Genomic DNA, 16050 nt, shown 5'->3' on the forward strand with positions numbered 1-16050 from the left:
GTGAGATGTGCGTTATCCGTTTCCGTTGCGTAATATTCAAACAGGAGAATAATTTGTAGCGTAACTGTTGGTACTAGAGCTCATAATTAGTCATTGATGTTGCTCGAGAGATAAGACTAAATCCACTAGCTTGGCAGACCACTCATCTTGCAGGCCTGACTGCTTGATACCACAGTATGAGCAAGACATGTGGGTGCCTCTCAAAAGAGCTAGTTGTGTTTCACAAGAACGATATTTTCTGAATCCGTGCTGACTATATGTCAATAAATCGTTTTCTTCGAGGTACTTCATAAATTTAGAATATAGTATATATTCTAAAACCCTACTGCAAATCGACGTTAGTGATATAGGCCTGTAATTCAGCGGATTACTCCTACTTCCCTTTTTGGGTATTGGTGTGACTTGGGCAATTTTCCAGTCTTTAGGTACGTATCTTTCTGTGAGCGAGTAGTTGTATATAATTGCTAAATATGGAGCTATTTTATCAGCATACTCTGAGAGGAACCTGACTGGTATACATTCTGGACCGGAGGCCTTGCCTTTATTAAATGATTTAAGCTGCTTTGTTACACCGAGGATATCTACTTCTATGTTTCTCATCTTGGCAGTTGTTCTTGATTGGAATTCAGGAATATTTATTCGTCTTCTTTGGTGAAGGAGTTTCGGAAAACCGTGTTTAATAATTCTGCTTTGGTGGCACTGTCATCAGTGACTTCACCGTTGTTATCGCGCAGTGAAGGTATTGATTGTGTCCTGCCACTGGTGTGCTTTATGTATGACCAGAATCTCTTTGGGTTTTCTGCCAGGTTTCGATTCAGAATTTCGTTGTGGAAATTATTAAAAGCATCTCGCATTGAAGTACATGCCATATTTCGAACTTCTGTAAAACTTTGCAAATCTTGGGGATTTTGCGATCTTTTAAATTTGGGATGCTTTTTTCGTTGCTTCTGCAACAACGATCTGACCCGTTTTGTGTACCATGGGGGATCAGTACCATCAGTTATTAATTTATGTGGTTTATATCTCTCCATTGCTGTTGATACTATCTCTTTTAAAACATTCCACAATCTTTCTACACTTACATGATCAGATCGGAAGGAGTGAAGACAGTCTCTAAAAAAGGCGTTAAGAGCATTATTATCGGATTTTTTTAAATACATATACTTTGCGTTTCTTTTTGATGGTTGTATGTGTTACGGTATTCAGTCTAGCAGCAACTGGCTTGTGGTCGCCAATCCCTGTATTCGTCACAACACTCACTATTTGTCCAGGATTATTTGTTGCTAAAAGGTCAAGTATGCTTTCGCAACCATTTACGCTTCGAGAGGGCTCATGAACTAATTATTCAAAATAATTTTCTGAGAAAGCATTCAGTACAATTTCGGATGATGTTTTATACCTGCCGCCGGCTTTAAACGTATAATTTTTCCAGCATATCGAGGGTAGATTGAAGTCACCACCGACTATAATTGTATGAGCGGGGTACTTATTTGAAATGAGACTCAAGTCTTCTTTGAACTGTTCAGCAATTAATAGTTTAGTCCGATTGTCAGGTATAACCTCTACCCATACTATTTCACATAAACTATCTACTTCAATTTCGCTACAAGCCATTCTACCTCCGACAGCCTTGGTTCAGAAACTGGAAATGGTCAGCCTGAAAAGATTAGATCTCTCCACAAATGAGGAACTGCGGTCACATCCAGGTAGATGTTTTTTGCCAAAAAATTGGCATGATTACCATGAGAACGACGCCTCCCTGAACTAAAATCTTCTTTTTTCGGACATGAGAGATTTGGAGTCGCTTATTGGCTCCTCCAAGGATATGCAAAGTGGAGGATTGCTTCCCCAGTGTGGGAACCATGGTGTGGTGTCTGGATTGGCTACCAGGCCAACAGAACAATCAAGAGGGGAGATTCAGAGAGCAGAGGACGGTTCGATTGGTTTCTCAATGTGGGGGCAGTTTCGTTTTTGCTAACTTGCCTCCCATGCTGAGGTTTACTGGAAAGTGGTTATGATTCTTTGTCTTATTTGTCTTCTGGTCCTCCCCTGGTTGAGAACTTCAGGTCTCTCCCTAGTGCGTGAGACTTGTTGTCTGTACTTGTGGTGGACTAGAAGGCAGTGGCAGTTTCCAGTTGTACCGACAGGGGAAATGCATATCATCTCAGACATATTGTGTGTCACAAGGGCAAATGTATTCCTTCCGAGTTGGCTGTCTGATGTTTCATAATTGCGGCATGCACTGCAGGTGGCGACTATTGGGAGGCGTAGCAGACGGATAGTGTTCTAGGAGGCATTCTCCCAGTTCCCCACTTGGAGGTGGTTGTAACCTTCGTATGCCGGTAGGCGCAGTAAAAGAAGAGTGACGTTTAAGGGGAGCCGGAGGTGGTCAAATCCAAAAAAATTACGATTTTTTTTTTGCTACCGAAAATTAATTGGAAAATTCCTCTTTAATGTAAACTTTAAATTATTGTTCTACTCGCTCTAGAAGTGGAGTTATTACCATTTTCCCCCACGCCTGCAGAGGAAATGGGCGGCCGCTGAATGCATCTAACACCCTCTCGTGACTTCCTGGCGAACTGCTTGGGATTTTCTCGGCCTGTTACGCATACAGCGCCTTATGTTACGCATACAAAGAGTGTGCAAGGGTTGGCTACATTGTTTTCTGTGACAAATGAAGCGCTAAGAGCGCGGAACATCGTCTCTTTGCTGTTTACCGTTTCGGATTAGTTCAGTGTTGCGCTTGTTGTTGGTAGTATTATACTTCTTGTGTAAAGCGTTGTTCTGGTTACGATGCCACGTTTTAGTAACCGTGTATATAAGAAGAGGAAGAACGTAGGGAAAAGAAAACTAACACTAATACCAAGTTGCGATACTACAATTATTGAAACAGTGCGTCCTTCTGCTAAGCAACACATGGCCGGCCATAGCCCTGTGACATCTTCTAGCAAATACTACATTGGGGATGGTTACTCCAAAGGTTTCAAGACTATAGAGGAACTGAAACCATATGGAAATGAATTTGTAGTTGAAAAGTTGGAATGCATTGGGCATGTGCAAAAGCGTATGGGTGCACGGCTTCGAAGGCTCAAACAAACTTTCGGTTCAAGTAAGCTCAGTAATGGAAAGACAATAGGAGGGAGAGGCAGGCTTACTGATGAGGTGATTGAACGTCTACAGAGATACTATGGGTATGCTAGTAATGTTAGTGACATGCGAAAAGCAGTGTGGGCATTGTTCCTTCATACTGCCTCTTCCAATGAATACCCTCAACACAGCCTGTGCCCAAAAGATTCCTGGTGCAAATATAATGCAAAAAGGACTATGATCACAAACATGGTTTGCCAGCAGCTGTGATAAATGCAATAAAACCAATTTTTCATGACTTAGCACAGGCAGAATTGTTACACAAATGTCTACACGGAAAGACGCAGAATCCTAATGAGAGCGTAAACAATTTGATTTGGAAAGTGATTCCTAAAAGGGTGTTTGTAAGCATAAAAACACTGCACTTTGGCATTTATGATGCAGTAGCAACCTACAACCAAGGGAACAGTGTGAAGTATGAATTTCTGAAGGCATTAGGATTTACAGCTGGGGTGAACACTGTACGAGCACTAAGAAATATTGACAGAGAAAGGATAAGAGGAGCAGAAAGAAGAGAAAGGCATATGAAGTATGATGGAACAACAGGCCAGAAAAGAAGACAGAAGAGGAAGCTTTTGGAGGATGAAGAAGAAGACCCTGATTATCCATCCTACAGTGCAGGAATGTATTGAGAAACTTTGATAGCCATTTCCCGTAAATTAGAGTTTTTCGAATATAAGGAACGTTTTCTCAAAATCCACTCAAGCTAGAGAGATGAATTTTTTATACAGCACTCCCAGTGGTCAAACTTACATTGTAACACAGCCATTTGGCAATATGTTGAGTAGTTTCATTTCAGTTTAATTATAAAGCAATTATTTGTAAAAAAAATTGGGTCATTAATAAAAAAAATAACTGGAAGGATACTAGAAAAGATACTCCAAAATCCGTCTGTCATAACTGCAATACTAAACCACTCTATATATAAAAAAAAATTCAATTTTTTCTATTTGGTAGTTTATTCATAAATGTTCCTCAAACTTAGTGATTTTAACATGGGCAGCATAGGCACCTCCAGCTCCCCTTAACCATTTATTTCTGCAAATACATCTCTCCTTTAGCGATGGTGCTCTGCCGCTGCTTGTCTAGTTGGGCCGCGAACGCCTGGCAGCTACTCAGGAAGTAGATGCTGCGTCTCCACCCTTCACACTCGAAGAAGTTTGCGCGTGCGTATGTGGCTTACATACGCCGGACTAGGAGGTCCTCGATCCACTCCCGTAATTGTGGCTCATCTCTGCTCCGCGATGACGGTTGCCGTATGGTCGGGAAGTGGACGGTGGCCTGCCGTGCAGGTAGGTCCCGTGGCTCCGACGAGGTGTCGGGAACACTGGCATCTCGGCCCAAGCCGACACGGAGGACCACCAGTCCCTCCCATCTGCGATGGAAGCTGAGAGCAGCGCCGAACTCGTGACTGGTTCTTACAGAGAAGATATCTCTCCGCCGGCCGGAGTGGCCGAGCGGTTCTAGGCGCTACAGTCTGGAACCGCGCGACCGCTACGGTCGCAGGTTCGAATCCTGCCTCGGGCATGGATGTGTGTGATGTCCTTAGGTTAGTTAGTTCTACGTTCTAGGGGACTGATGACCTCAGAAGTTAAGTCCCATAGTGCTCAGAGCCATTTGAACCATTGAGCCAAGATATCTCTCCGACGGCTGTTGGTGGTACGAGCAGGAATTCTACAACAGACTTATACCCAGCGTTAATACCGTGTCAGGGAATAGAGTTCGCGTGTCCTGTACGCCGTCGATCCTTCTGACCAACTCCCTTCAGAACTCTAATGCTGCAGTATTTATAATGTGAAATATCGGCTGGTGTTGATTCAACTTCACTTGTAATGACCGCATAGGCTTTCCCAAGACGAATGTATCAGCGAGTCATATCACGCCCTATTTGAGTAACACATTTGTTATACCAACAGACTGGTCTGTAACAATATTCTGTACGCCTGCTTGCGTTAGCGACGCGGCTTCTGACTTCACGGAATAAGATGACGTGATACCTCTCAATCGTACTGCTTTACTAAGCTACTGCTGATACTAGCTACCCAGTTCGCGCAAAGCGCTGATGTTCTGCTTTTCTGCCGGACCTGCTAACGTGGTGAAACGCCGTCATTTCGTTTCGCGCTTGTTGACACTCCCGCAAGGAACAAAAAGTGAACTAGGTCTCTGTACCACGCACGGCTCGTGTTCATACCATTTATGGTTTGTCATCTTCTATTATGGGTACTGCCGCCTCGTTTTCTTATTCCATTTACTGGCGTCACTAACTTCCTGCCTTACTTGCCCGTGAGCGGCAGCAATAGCGCGTATCAATAAGTGCACTGTCGTACCATCTCTGGAGCGACCGATAGTATTTCCAGGTCGTCGTCTGTCTGGCAGTCATTTGGAGACGGACCAGCTGTGCAGTCGGGGCGCAGCAGCAGTGAAGTCGGGGACGGAGCGCCGGTGAGGCGCCGACAGCCAGTGCTTGCCGACCGATGGCGACAAACATGAACTGTCCGACGGAGGGAGATTGGAGTGGGACGACCGTCGGTTGCTCGTTCGGTTGGCCGTCTCACCTGCCGACGTATACTTGGTCCTTTCACCGTTTCCAGGCCTGGGCAGTCGGTCGGTTGGCGTGGAGCAGCGAGGAAGTCTCCGTCGCACTTACTCTGGCCGGGGCCGCTGGCGGTATGCACGCGGGTTTGGAGTGTGAGGTGCTGCTTGCAAATGCTACGAAGTTAATCGCCCACCGATCTTGGACATGAAAGTTGAGTCCTCACTTAACCTACTATCGAGCCTCAACTGTTTACGTTTCTTCGTTTGTCGTGGTTGTCACTTGTGGGACATTCCCGCGAGCAACAAGGTGTGTGTATTCAAGTCGGCAAAGATTCCGGCTGTTTCCTGTGGAGCTTAACTTAATTTGCTCCCTGTTGTTAAAGTTGACCAGCGATATCTTCTACCTTGTGGCCGTTGACGTTCTGGTTGCCTGCCCTGGCCGTCGACGTAATTTTCGGCAGTGTATTTTCCTCGTCGTGTTGTTGCTGTCAGTGCGGCGTGTAGTTCGACAGCTGAGGTGTTGTCGGTCGTTGTGGGCGCCAATATTCTGTGTGTCGTTGAACTGAAATCTTGCGGTCGTTTTACTGGTTACGGGGAGCAGAACTGATTTTGTTGATTGGTCTGTCGGTTGGACTGCCATCAGATTAAGAAGTCACGGGACAGGCTGCCTGTCTCACCTAAACCAGCGTTAGTGTTACAATCCCAGGCCGACCCTTGGAAGCTTCTGAGCTCCGTTCCTTGTGTGTTACATAGTAATTTCCCTGTTTGGGTTTTAGTTATTTCGTTGATATGTGGCCTTCATCCGAGTATCAGTATCTCTTAAATTAATGTTCTTGTCTTGCCCTTAAGGCATGAGATTGTTATTCTTTTATATGGGGCCTTCAGCCGAATTTTACATGAGATGTTTTAAGATAAGACCTTCTGCCTTTTGATTGAAACTCTTCTTATTGCCTCCAGGCGAGTTCCATTAAAATTAAATAGCCAAGGTGTGGTGTCACCGCCAGACACCACACTTGCTAGGTGGTAGCTTTAAATCGGCCGCGGTCCATTAGTACATGTCGGACCCGCGTGTCGCCACTGTCAGTGATCGCAGACCGAGCGCCACCACACGGCAGGTCTCGAGAGACGGACTAGCACTCGCCCCAGTTGTACGGACGACGTAGCTAGCGATGCACACTGACGAAGCCTCGCTCATTTGCAGAGCAGATAGTTACAATAGCCTTCAGCTAAGTCAATGGCTACGACCTAGCAAGGCGCCATTAGCCTTACATAGCTTGTATCTAAACAGTCTCACTTGTATCGTCAAGAGCGATGTACCACACGGATGGATTAAAGTTAAGTATTCCAGAAGCTACGTACTTTTGTTTATAGCATTCATTACGTATCCAGTTTCAGACCTCACGCCCATCTGCGTGAGCTTAGAGCGTGCCTTTCGGCTACTTCCGTGGCGTGGCTGTCTTGCTACGCCACAACACAAGGCTTTCAGATTTAGAAAATATTTTGGGTGAAACCTCAAGAAGAACTTTGTATTTCAGTTTCTTGCTTATGCCTTGTGTCCTGCATTTTGAGTGTGGCTTTCAGCCGGTCTAGAGTTAATCAAAGGAGATCGATTAAAGTTTTGCGTGTTTTTAATCCATGTTGTAATATTCTGTGTTGATAAATAACGTTTGTACGTTGAGTGCAACTGACACCAACTTATTTTGGCGCCTTTACACAACCTAATCCGCTCTGTCCTGCTAGCTCAAGCATTTCAGTCTCGCAATTATGAAATTCTGCATTCAGCTGCCTGATACAGGTTTGGTAGCTAACAGCACCGTCATGTCTGTAAGGTAAATTGATTTGGCCAGACTTGGTTTGACCAGACCAGCGAACAGGTGGACCTCACACTGAAATCTGCAGGGATTTCAGGGCTCTGATAGGTAAGTTTCCCGCGTTCTGATGATCAGGAAGCGAGACCGCGTAGTATGCAAAGTTTCGTGGACGAGTCAGAACGTTACAACTGCCGCAGCGCACAGCTCCCCACCCACAACGCGCAGTTTTCTGCTGTGGCACGAATAAGGTGAAAGGATAAAATACTTCTGCACTGGTGTAGGGTTGTAAACGATGTTCAAGCTCCCTGTTCTCAGGTGGACCATAGTTTTAGATATACTTGGTTGTAGTTAATTCCATTTGAACAGAGTTGGGCCTCACAGTGGATTCATGTAAACAAAATCAGATTGCGTTGAAAAGGAGTTAGGTCAGGGTATAATTTGTATAGAACCTCAATGTATGCTTTGCCAATCAAACACTGTTCCTGTTCTGATTTGTAATTGTCATTTTTGTTTAAAATTTATCAGCTAGTTGTAGTTACAAAACGATTAATTAAACTTTTCATTATTTTGTAAACTTAAATACGCCTCTGTTCTGTTCATACTCCCTCAGCTATTCAATGCTTTTATTTTATTGTGGTGGTACATGTGTATACCAGTCATTTAAACTTTCATCTTATTAGTTTAGTTAATTTGATTAAGAAATTGAGTTCTCAAAGTAACCACAGGCATAGGGAACGAAAGTGGCATGTTTAAATTCACTAATTCATATATAAAAATTAAAGGTATAGCTCACGATTTGAAGGTTATTGAGAAGATTACACTCTTCTGCACGTAAAAATAATAACATTAGCATCACTCAGACATACACGAATATTTGTGATTAAAGCAGGTGACAGCTTGCAGAAGGAATTCATCTAAATATGAAATTAGACAAGATCTCTGTGAACTCAGTTTACTACTCACGGTCATAATTAAATTCACAATAAACAAATGGAACAAACGTTGAAGGCAGTAGGCCAAGGTATCGGCAATGTGTATAGCAGATCTGAGATGTGTTTCAAATGGACGCTTATCTGGGCAAAACACTTATATTCGTGAAAGTCATACTGTGATTGTCGAACGTTAATGCAGAGAGACAGAAATACTACAAACGTTTATGAATGTGCAGCTATTGGCAGAGTTGAAAGCATGCTGAACTTCTAACTGCAGGCCGGCCGTTGTGGCCGAGCGGTTCTAGGCGCTTCAGTTTGGAACTGCGCGACCGCTACGGTCGTAGGTTCGAATTCTGCCTCGGGCATGGATGTGTGTGATGTCCTTAGGTTAGTTGTTCTGTTCTAGGGGACTGATGACCTCAGATCTTAACTCTCATAGTCTTTAGAGCCATTTGAACCAATTTTCTTTTCTAACTGCAAACAAATCTTCAGAAAGAAGGCTGAAAATACTGAACGTGATTATAAATGATTCGTCGTTCCCTACAGTTTGCTTTTCTGTTCTGGCTGAGTCTCGCCGTATTCGTAATCTGCAAGAGGAGTGTGACATGGCCGCAAATCAGTCATTGGCTAGATGCGAACAACTCTTCTCTTTCTGCAACTCAGTTCCTCTCCGCGATAACAACTCTTCCGGGATCTACCAGTAAGCAGTAGTACGCTTCTTGTGACTATTCGTAAAATAAATAAATAAATAAATATAAAAAAAATAAAAACCTCTGTCATCCCACACATCTGGAGACGCACAGATCAAAAAACGTAGACACAGTCCCTTTGACTGTTCAGAGATGTCACTAAACCCGCCCAAAGATTTAAGCAACCACGCATGAACAGCGCCTATTAGACGAAGGGGGTCGGACAGTCGATCAGTTCCAGTCGTTCCACCAGGAAGGAGGTACACGCCTCGTGTTGTCTATAGCTGAACCTTGCCTGGAAATTCAATACCGCTGTTCGATCACGTCCGCATTGTTACTTTGTGCCAGGAAGGGCTCTCAACAGGGGAAGAGTCCAGCAAGGCATCTCGGAATGAACCAAAGCGATATTGTTCGGACATGGAGAAGATACAGAAGGACAGAAACTGCCGGTGACATGCATCGCTCAGGCCACCCAAGGGCTAAAATTGCAGTGGATGACCGCTACCTACGGATTATGGCTCGGAGGAACCCTGACAGCAATGCCACCATGTTGAATAATGCTTTTCGTGCAGTCACAGGACGTCGTGTTACGACTCAAACTGTGCACAATAGGCTGCATGGTGTCCATCTCCACTCCCGACGTCCGTGACGAGGTCCATCTTTGCAACCACAACACCATGCAGCGCGGTACAGATGGTACCAAGAACATGCCGAATGGACCACTCAGGATTGGAATCACGTTCTCTTCACCGATGAATGTCGCATATGCCTTCAACCAGACAACCGTCAGAGACGTGTTTGGAGGCAACCCGATCAGGCTGAACGCCTTAGACACACTGTCCAGCGAGTGCAGCAAGGTGGAGGTTCCCTGCTGTCTTGGGGTGGCATTATGTGGGGCCGACGCACGCCGCTGGTGGTCATGGAAGGCGCCGTAGCGACTGTACGATACGTGAATGGCATCCTCCGACCGATAGTGCAACCATATCGGCAGCATATTGATGAGGCATTCGCCTTCATGGACGACAATTGGCGCCCCCATCGTGCGCATCTTGTCAGTGACATCCTTCAGGATAACGACACCGCTCGACTAGAGTGGCCAGCATGTTCTCCAGACATAAACCCTATTGAGCGTGCATGGGATAGATTGAAAAGGGCTGTAATGGACGACGTGACCCACCAACCGCTCTGAGGGATCTACGCCGAACCGCCGTTGAAGAGTGAGACAATCTGCATCAACAGTGCCTTGATGAACTTGTCGATAGTATGCCACGACGAATACAGGCATGCATTAGTGGAAAAGGACTTGCTACTGGGTATTAGCGGTACCGGTGTGTACAGCAATCTGGACCACCAACTTCGAAGGTGTCGCTGTACAGTGGTACAACATGCAACGTGTGGTTTTCATGAGCAACAAAAAGGGCAGAAATGCTGTTTATATTGATCTCTAGGCCAATTTTCTGTACAGGTTTCAGAACTGTCAGAACCGAGGTAATGCACTTTATTTTATGTATGTGTAATCTGCACTGCTTGAGTTCGATGGTTGTCGTCGTTGTCGAGCTGTCCAAACACACCTCGACCTGACACTACACATACCTGGCATTTTCCTTAGCACGGGGTGAACGGCGATTCTACGGATTCGAGTGAGGGACCGACTGCCTGCATTTTAGGGCCCTGTGGCTTGTCCTTCATTCTCTGTGGAGTCCAACTTTCTTTCGCAGTGGCTTCCCATTTAACAATGCAGTTCGGTACTGGCAATCACTAGTACTGATTCACATCTCATTATCCAGTGGAGATTTCGACTTTGTCCACAGGTAATCCCGATACACAGCCACCTTTGTAATGTAGGCACAGTATATGTCAACATGTATTCCTAGCACAGTTTACTCTACCAATACGCGCCGTGGAGGCATTGCAAACTTAGACTGTGCGTGTCGTCATTTAACGGAAAGATGGGCTGGAGACATGTCCATCATAATTTACTGAAATTTCCCGAGATTTCACTTCGTTGACCATTCAGTATAGCAATTACGCACTGCAGCTTGCAATAGTTAGCGAATTTTGCTAGGTTGACCTCTGGTGAATTGGGGCTAGCGATATAACGAGTCTTTTAGTTACCACCTTCATCATGCTAGCCTTTTGGCCGAAATTGTTGTGGGTCGGAACTCAGAGAGTCGCCCTCTCGTGTGACCTGGGACAGCGACTACAGCGTCCCTGTACGAAGAATTGGGGGGGGGGGGGGGGGAAGGGCTCGTTTTTCCAACGGTGGCGTGCAAAATAAATCTTCCTACTGACGCTGGGATGCCCAAACGTATCACAGATTGTTGTTTAAGATGTAGGTAATATTGCTGCAATGCTCCGCCAACTGAGGCTTCGTTTTCACATACCTTGCATTCAAGTTGCTGGTACGAGAGCTGACTTGTTGGATGTGGCGTTATATTGAGGTTTTGAGAAACTGAGTTACTTAATGCCGCTTGGACACAGAGTCCCAGTCTGCCCTTTGTAGTGAGCCAAGTCAGTTGTAACTATGCCGCACTTACTTTCCTCTACACTAATTTTACGCTTTTTCTAAATCGTTTCCTCATTTAATTGATTTCTTGTTAGCTGCAGTAGTAATTATTCAATACCTATTCCTGATGGTCCGACAACTCGGGTGCCTAACTGTTAACTTGCACCGAGAGTGTTTACCATTATAGAGAGGAACTTGGAATCAATCAGATTTCTTAAAGAATTTGTTTGTTGAGTATATTCTCGAAATTATCAAAGTAAATAAATGGATAAAGTCAAAACAGGGTTTGGAATTGTGCGTAACCTATGCATAACACCCCTTTTCCTTTGTGAGGATGAAAACCCATCAGTACCCAGGTAAGTCTGGAACAGGTTTATTCAGTCTTGGAACGAGGAACTGTTAGTCCTGAATAAAGATACTGCGATTATACTACAAGTCATTTAATAGTACAATAACCACTGATTCTGTTCAAACAGCTCGTCGAATCAGGATTCCGTTATACGTTGGGGAAACATAGATCATGTATCTAATCAGACTGCGTTAATTACTCAAGCATCGGTACCGATAAAACGACATACAGGCTTCATACTTAGATGGACAGATAGAAACAGACAGACGGGTGAGTTACAAGTTGCCAGCAAGTTAAGTTTCCAACTGAGTTGGGATACAGCCCAACAGTCTCACTCGAACACTCAGCTGCGGCCCAGAGACATTTAAGATCAGTCTCGTAGTGCTGGCACATTTACAGCATCTGTTGGTGACCAGTACCTACAAATTATGGCTCCTGGGTGCTCTAACGTGGTCGCAACGGAAGTGCATACTGCGTTTTTGAAGGAAATTGGGAGAGCTGCGTCAATCCCACACAGTACAACTTTTTACGTACGATCATTTTGGCCTGTAAGTGTCCACTACGAACAAAAGTACAAACCTTCCAGCACCGTGTGAGCGAAGGAGGTGCACAAGGAAAGAAGGAAACAGGGCTGAACCTTAATGGTGGCTTGCGTTCATCAAGGTGACTTGTCTGGAACCTATGAGCGACGCGGAAGATGGTGGAGGTGACCAGGCGTCAGGCAAGGGGTCGTAGGAACCTGATTCTTCGTCACAGGCTCAGTAAGCGAGAGAGAGAGAGAGGGTCACGTAGATTTTCATCAAATTCCAGCGGCATGCTCGTCAACAGCAGTTATTGCTCACTACTGGCCTTAAAAATTGCTACACCAAGAAGAAATGCAGATGATAATCGGGTATTCATTGGACAGATATATTATACTAGAACTGACATGTGATTACATTTTCACGCAATTTTGGTGCATAGATCCTGAGAAATCAGTGCCCAGAACAACCTCCTCTCGCCATAATAACGGCCTTGATACGCCTGGGAATAGTCAAACAGAGCTTGGATGGCATGTGCAGGTACAGCTGCCCATGCAGCTTCAACACGATACCACAGTTCATCAAGAGTAGTAACTGGCGTATTGTGACGTGCCAGTTCCTCGGCCACCATTGAACAGACGTTTTCAATTGGTGAGAGATCTGGAGAATGTGCTGGCCAGGGCAGCAGTCGAACATTTTCAGTATCCAGAAAGGCCCGTACAGGACCTGCACATTCGGTCCCGCATTATTCTGCTGAAATGTAGGGTTTCGCAGGGATCAAATGAAGGGTAGAGCCACGGGTCGTAACACATCTGAAATATAACGTCCACTGTTCAAAGTGCCGTCAATGCGAACAAGAGGTGACCGAGACGTGTAACCAATGGCACCCCATGCCATCACGCCTGGTGATACGGCAGTATGGCGATTACGAATACACGCCTCCTTTGTGCGTTCACCGCGATGTCGCCAAACACAGATGCGACCATCATGATGCTGCAGACAGAACCTGGATTCACCCGAAAAAAATGACGTTTTGCCATTCGTGCACCAAGGTTCGTCGTTGAGTACACCACCGCAGGTGCTCCTGTCTGTGATGCAGCGTCAACGGTAACCGCAGCCGTGGTCTCCGAGCTGAGAGTCCATGCTCCTGCAAACGTCGTCGAACTGTTCGTGCAGATGGTTGTTGAAACTTCATGGCAGATCAAAACTGTGTGCCCGACCGAGACTCGAACTCGGGACCTTTGCCTTTCGCGGGCAAACTTGGAAGGTAGGAGACGAGATACTGGCAGAAGTATAGCTGTGAGGACCGGGCGTGAGCCGTGCTTCGGTAGCTCAGATGGTAGAGCACTTGCCCGCGAAAGGCAAAGGTCCTGAGTTCGAGTCTCGGCCGGGCACATAGTTTTAATCTGCCAGGAAGTTTCATATCTGCGCACACTCCGCTGCAGAGTGAAAATCTCATTGCAGATGGTTGTTGTCTTGCAAATGTCCCCATCTGTTGACTCACGAATCGAGACGTGACTGCACGATCCGTTACAGCCATGCGGATAAGATACCTGTCATCTCGATTGCTAGTGATACTAGGCCGTTGGTATCGAGCCCACCGCATCCATATTCTGCTAACAGTCATTGTATCCCGACCAACGGTAGTAGCAGTGGCGCGATACGATAAACCGCAATCGCGATAGGCTACAGTCCGACCTTTATCAAATTCGGAAACGTGATGGTACGCATTTCTCCTCCTTACACGAGGCATCACAACAATGTTTCACCAGGCAACGCCGGTCTACTGCTGTTTGTGTATGAGAGATCGGTTGGAGACTTTCCTCATGTCAGCACGTTTAGGTGCCGCCACCGGCGCCAACCTTGTGTGAATGCTCTGAAGAGCTAATCATTTGCATATCACAGCATCTTCTTCCTGTCAGTTAATTTTCGCGTCTGTGGCACGTCATCTTCGTGGTGTAGCAGTTTTTCATGACCAGTAGTGTACATTACAGAAAGACATACACCTGAAACAGCCAGAACTCACGTTCTAATAAGTGTCAATCAACATACAACTTCCACTCACACACCGCAGATATCGAGAAATGATCACGAAGGTAAAAATCAGAGAAAATTATGCATTTATGGAGACTCACAAGCAATCATTTTTCCTGAATCGAAAAGGCATGAAACCTCTCTCACTCATCTTAAAGTGACCAGTGAGGTAGAAATCTTGATATGGATGTATGTAATAGTCATGTCTTATATCTGCCGTACTCAAAGTCACGAATAATGCAAGATTTCCATTTTACACTTTTTATTTCATCTACCACTATTTTCGGTGTCTGGTGTGCTATTGTTTAGTGCGTGGATTCAGTTTCCTAGTGTAATAAATCTTCCATATAAATTACTCACCAGATATTTGTTTACTATTTATTTATTGCTTAATTAGCCGGACCAGATAAGCGACTTAAAGCCCTCTCTTACATCTAACCAGGAACAGCACTTACAAAAGACGTTACGCAATACTCACAATAATAATATTTCTGCTACTGCATCTCCATTACGTTAATTACATGGCAACTTCCTACTTTCGACTTTTCGAGGCAGATTTGTATGCATGCATTTTAAGAAATGTCAACACGAATGCTGACTTGTATTTAATCACAACCGGTTTCATTCCATTTCGCAGTGGCTAAAACGCTATTAGAAATCCAAAACTAAATGTCACACATCTTATAAAAACACGCTCCACGTATATTCAAACACTGGAGATCCAATACACAACGACTGTGAGAAGCAGGCGCTAATTAGTTCCATTAAAAGGAGTAAAATTGCATGAGTGAGTCGTCAACAGGATCACAATTGTTCACTAACATCATAATTCAACACCATTAACCATGATGGTGCTTGACCACGATGTTCGTGAACACTCTCCTGAACCAGTTTAATTGTCTTTAGTCGAACTGATTAGCACCTGCCTCTCCCTCAGTCATTGTGCGCTGGATCTGCAGTGTTTGGATTCAATTATGTGGCTTGTGTTCTCGTAAAATATACTATATTCAATGTTGGATTTGTAAATAGTATTTTGCCTACCATGAACATGGACTTGGACGGAAACCGCCTGTCGTGGTGGCCAAGCGGTTCTAAGCGCTTCAGTCTGGAACCGCGCAACCGCTACGGTCGCAGGTTCGAATCCTGCCTCGGGCATGGATGTGTGTGATGTCCTTAGGTTAGTTAGGTTTAAGTAGTTCTAAGTTGTAGGGCACTGATGACCTCAGATGTTAAGTCCCATAGTGCTCAGAGGCATCTTTTTTTTTTTTTTTTTGACTGAAACTGGTTGATGAATAATACACAAGTCAGCATTCGTGTTACTCATTGCTTAAAATTAAATAAGCAATAAACCAGACAGGTTTATGATATTGAAGTGGGGAGGGAAGACAGAAATGTGTTGTGAAGTGGAAGAACAATTATTATGTTTTTACTGAAAAAAGTAAATTACTCTTAATATTTACAGAAAAAGAACTCATGTGGCTGGCAGCTCTTGGTGAACAAACCCAACACAAAAAATCGGTGTGTCT

This window comes from Schistocerca serialis, chromosome 1 (assembly GCF_023864345.2).
Source record: "Schistocerca serialis cubense isolate TAMUIC-IGC-003099 chromosome 1, iqSchSeri2.2, whole genome shotgun sequence".
NCBI lineage: Eukaryota > Metazoa > Arthropoda > Insecta > Orthoptera > Acrididae > Schistocerca > Schistocerca serialis.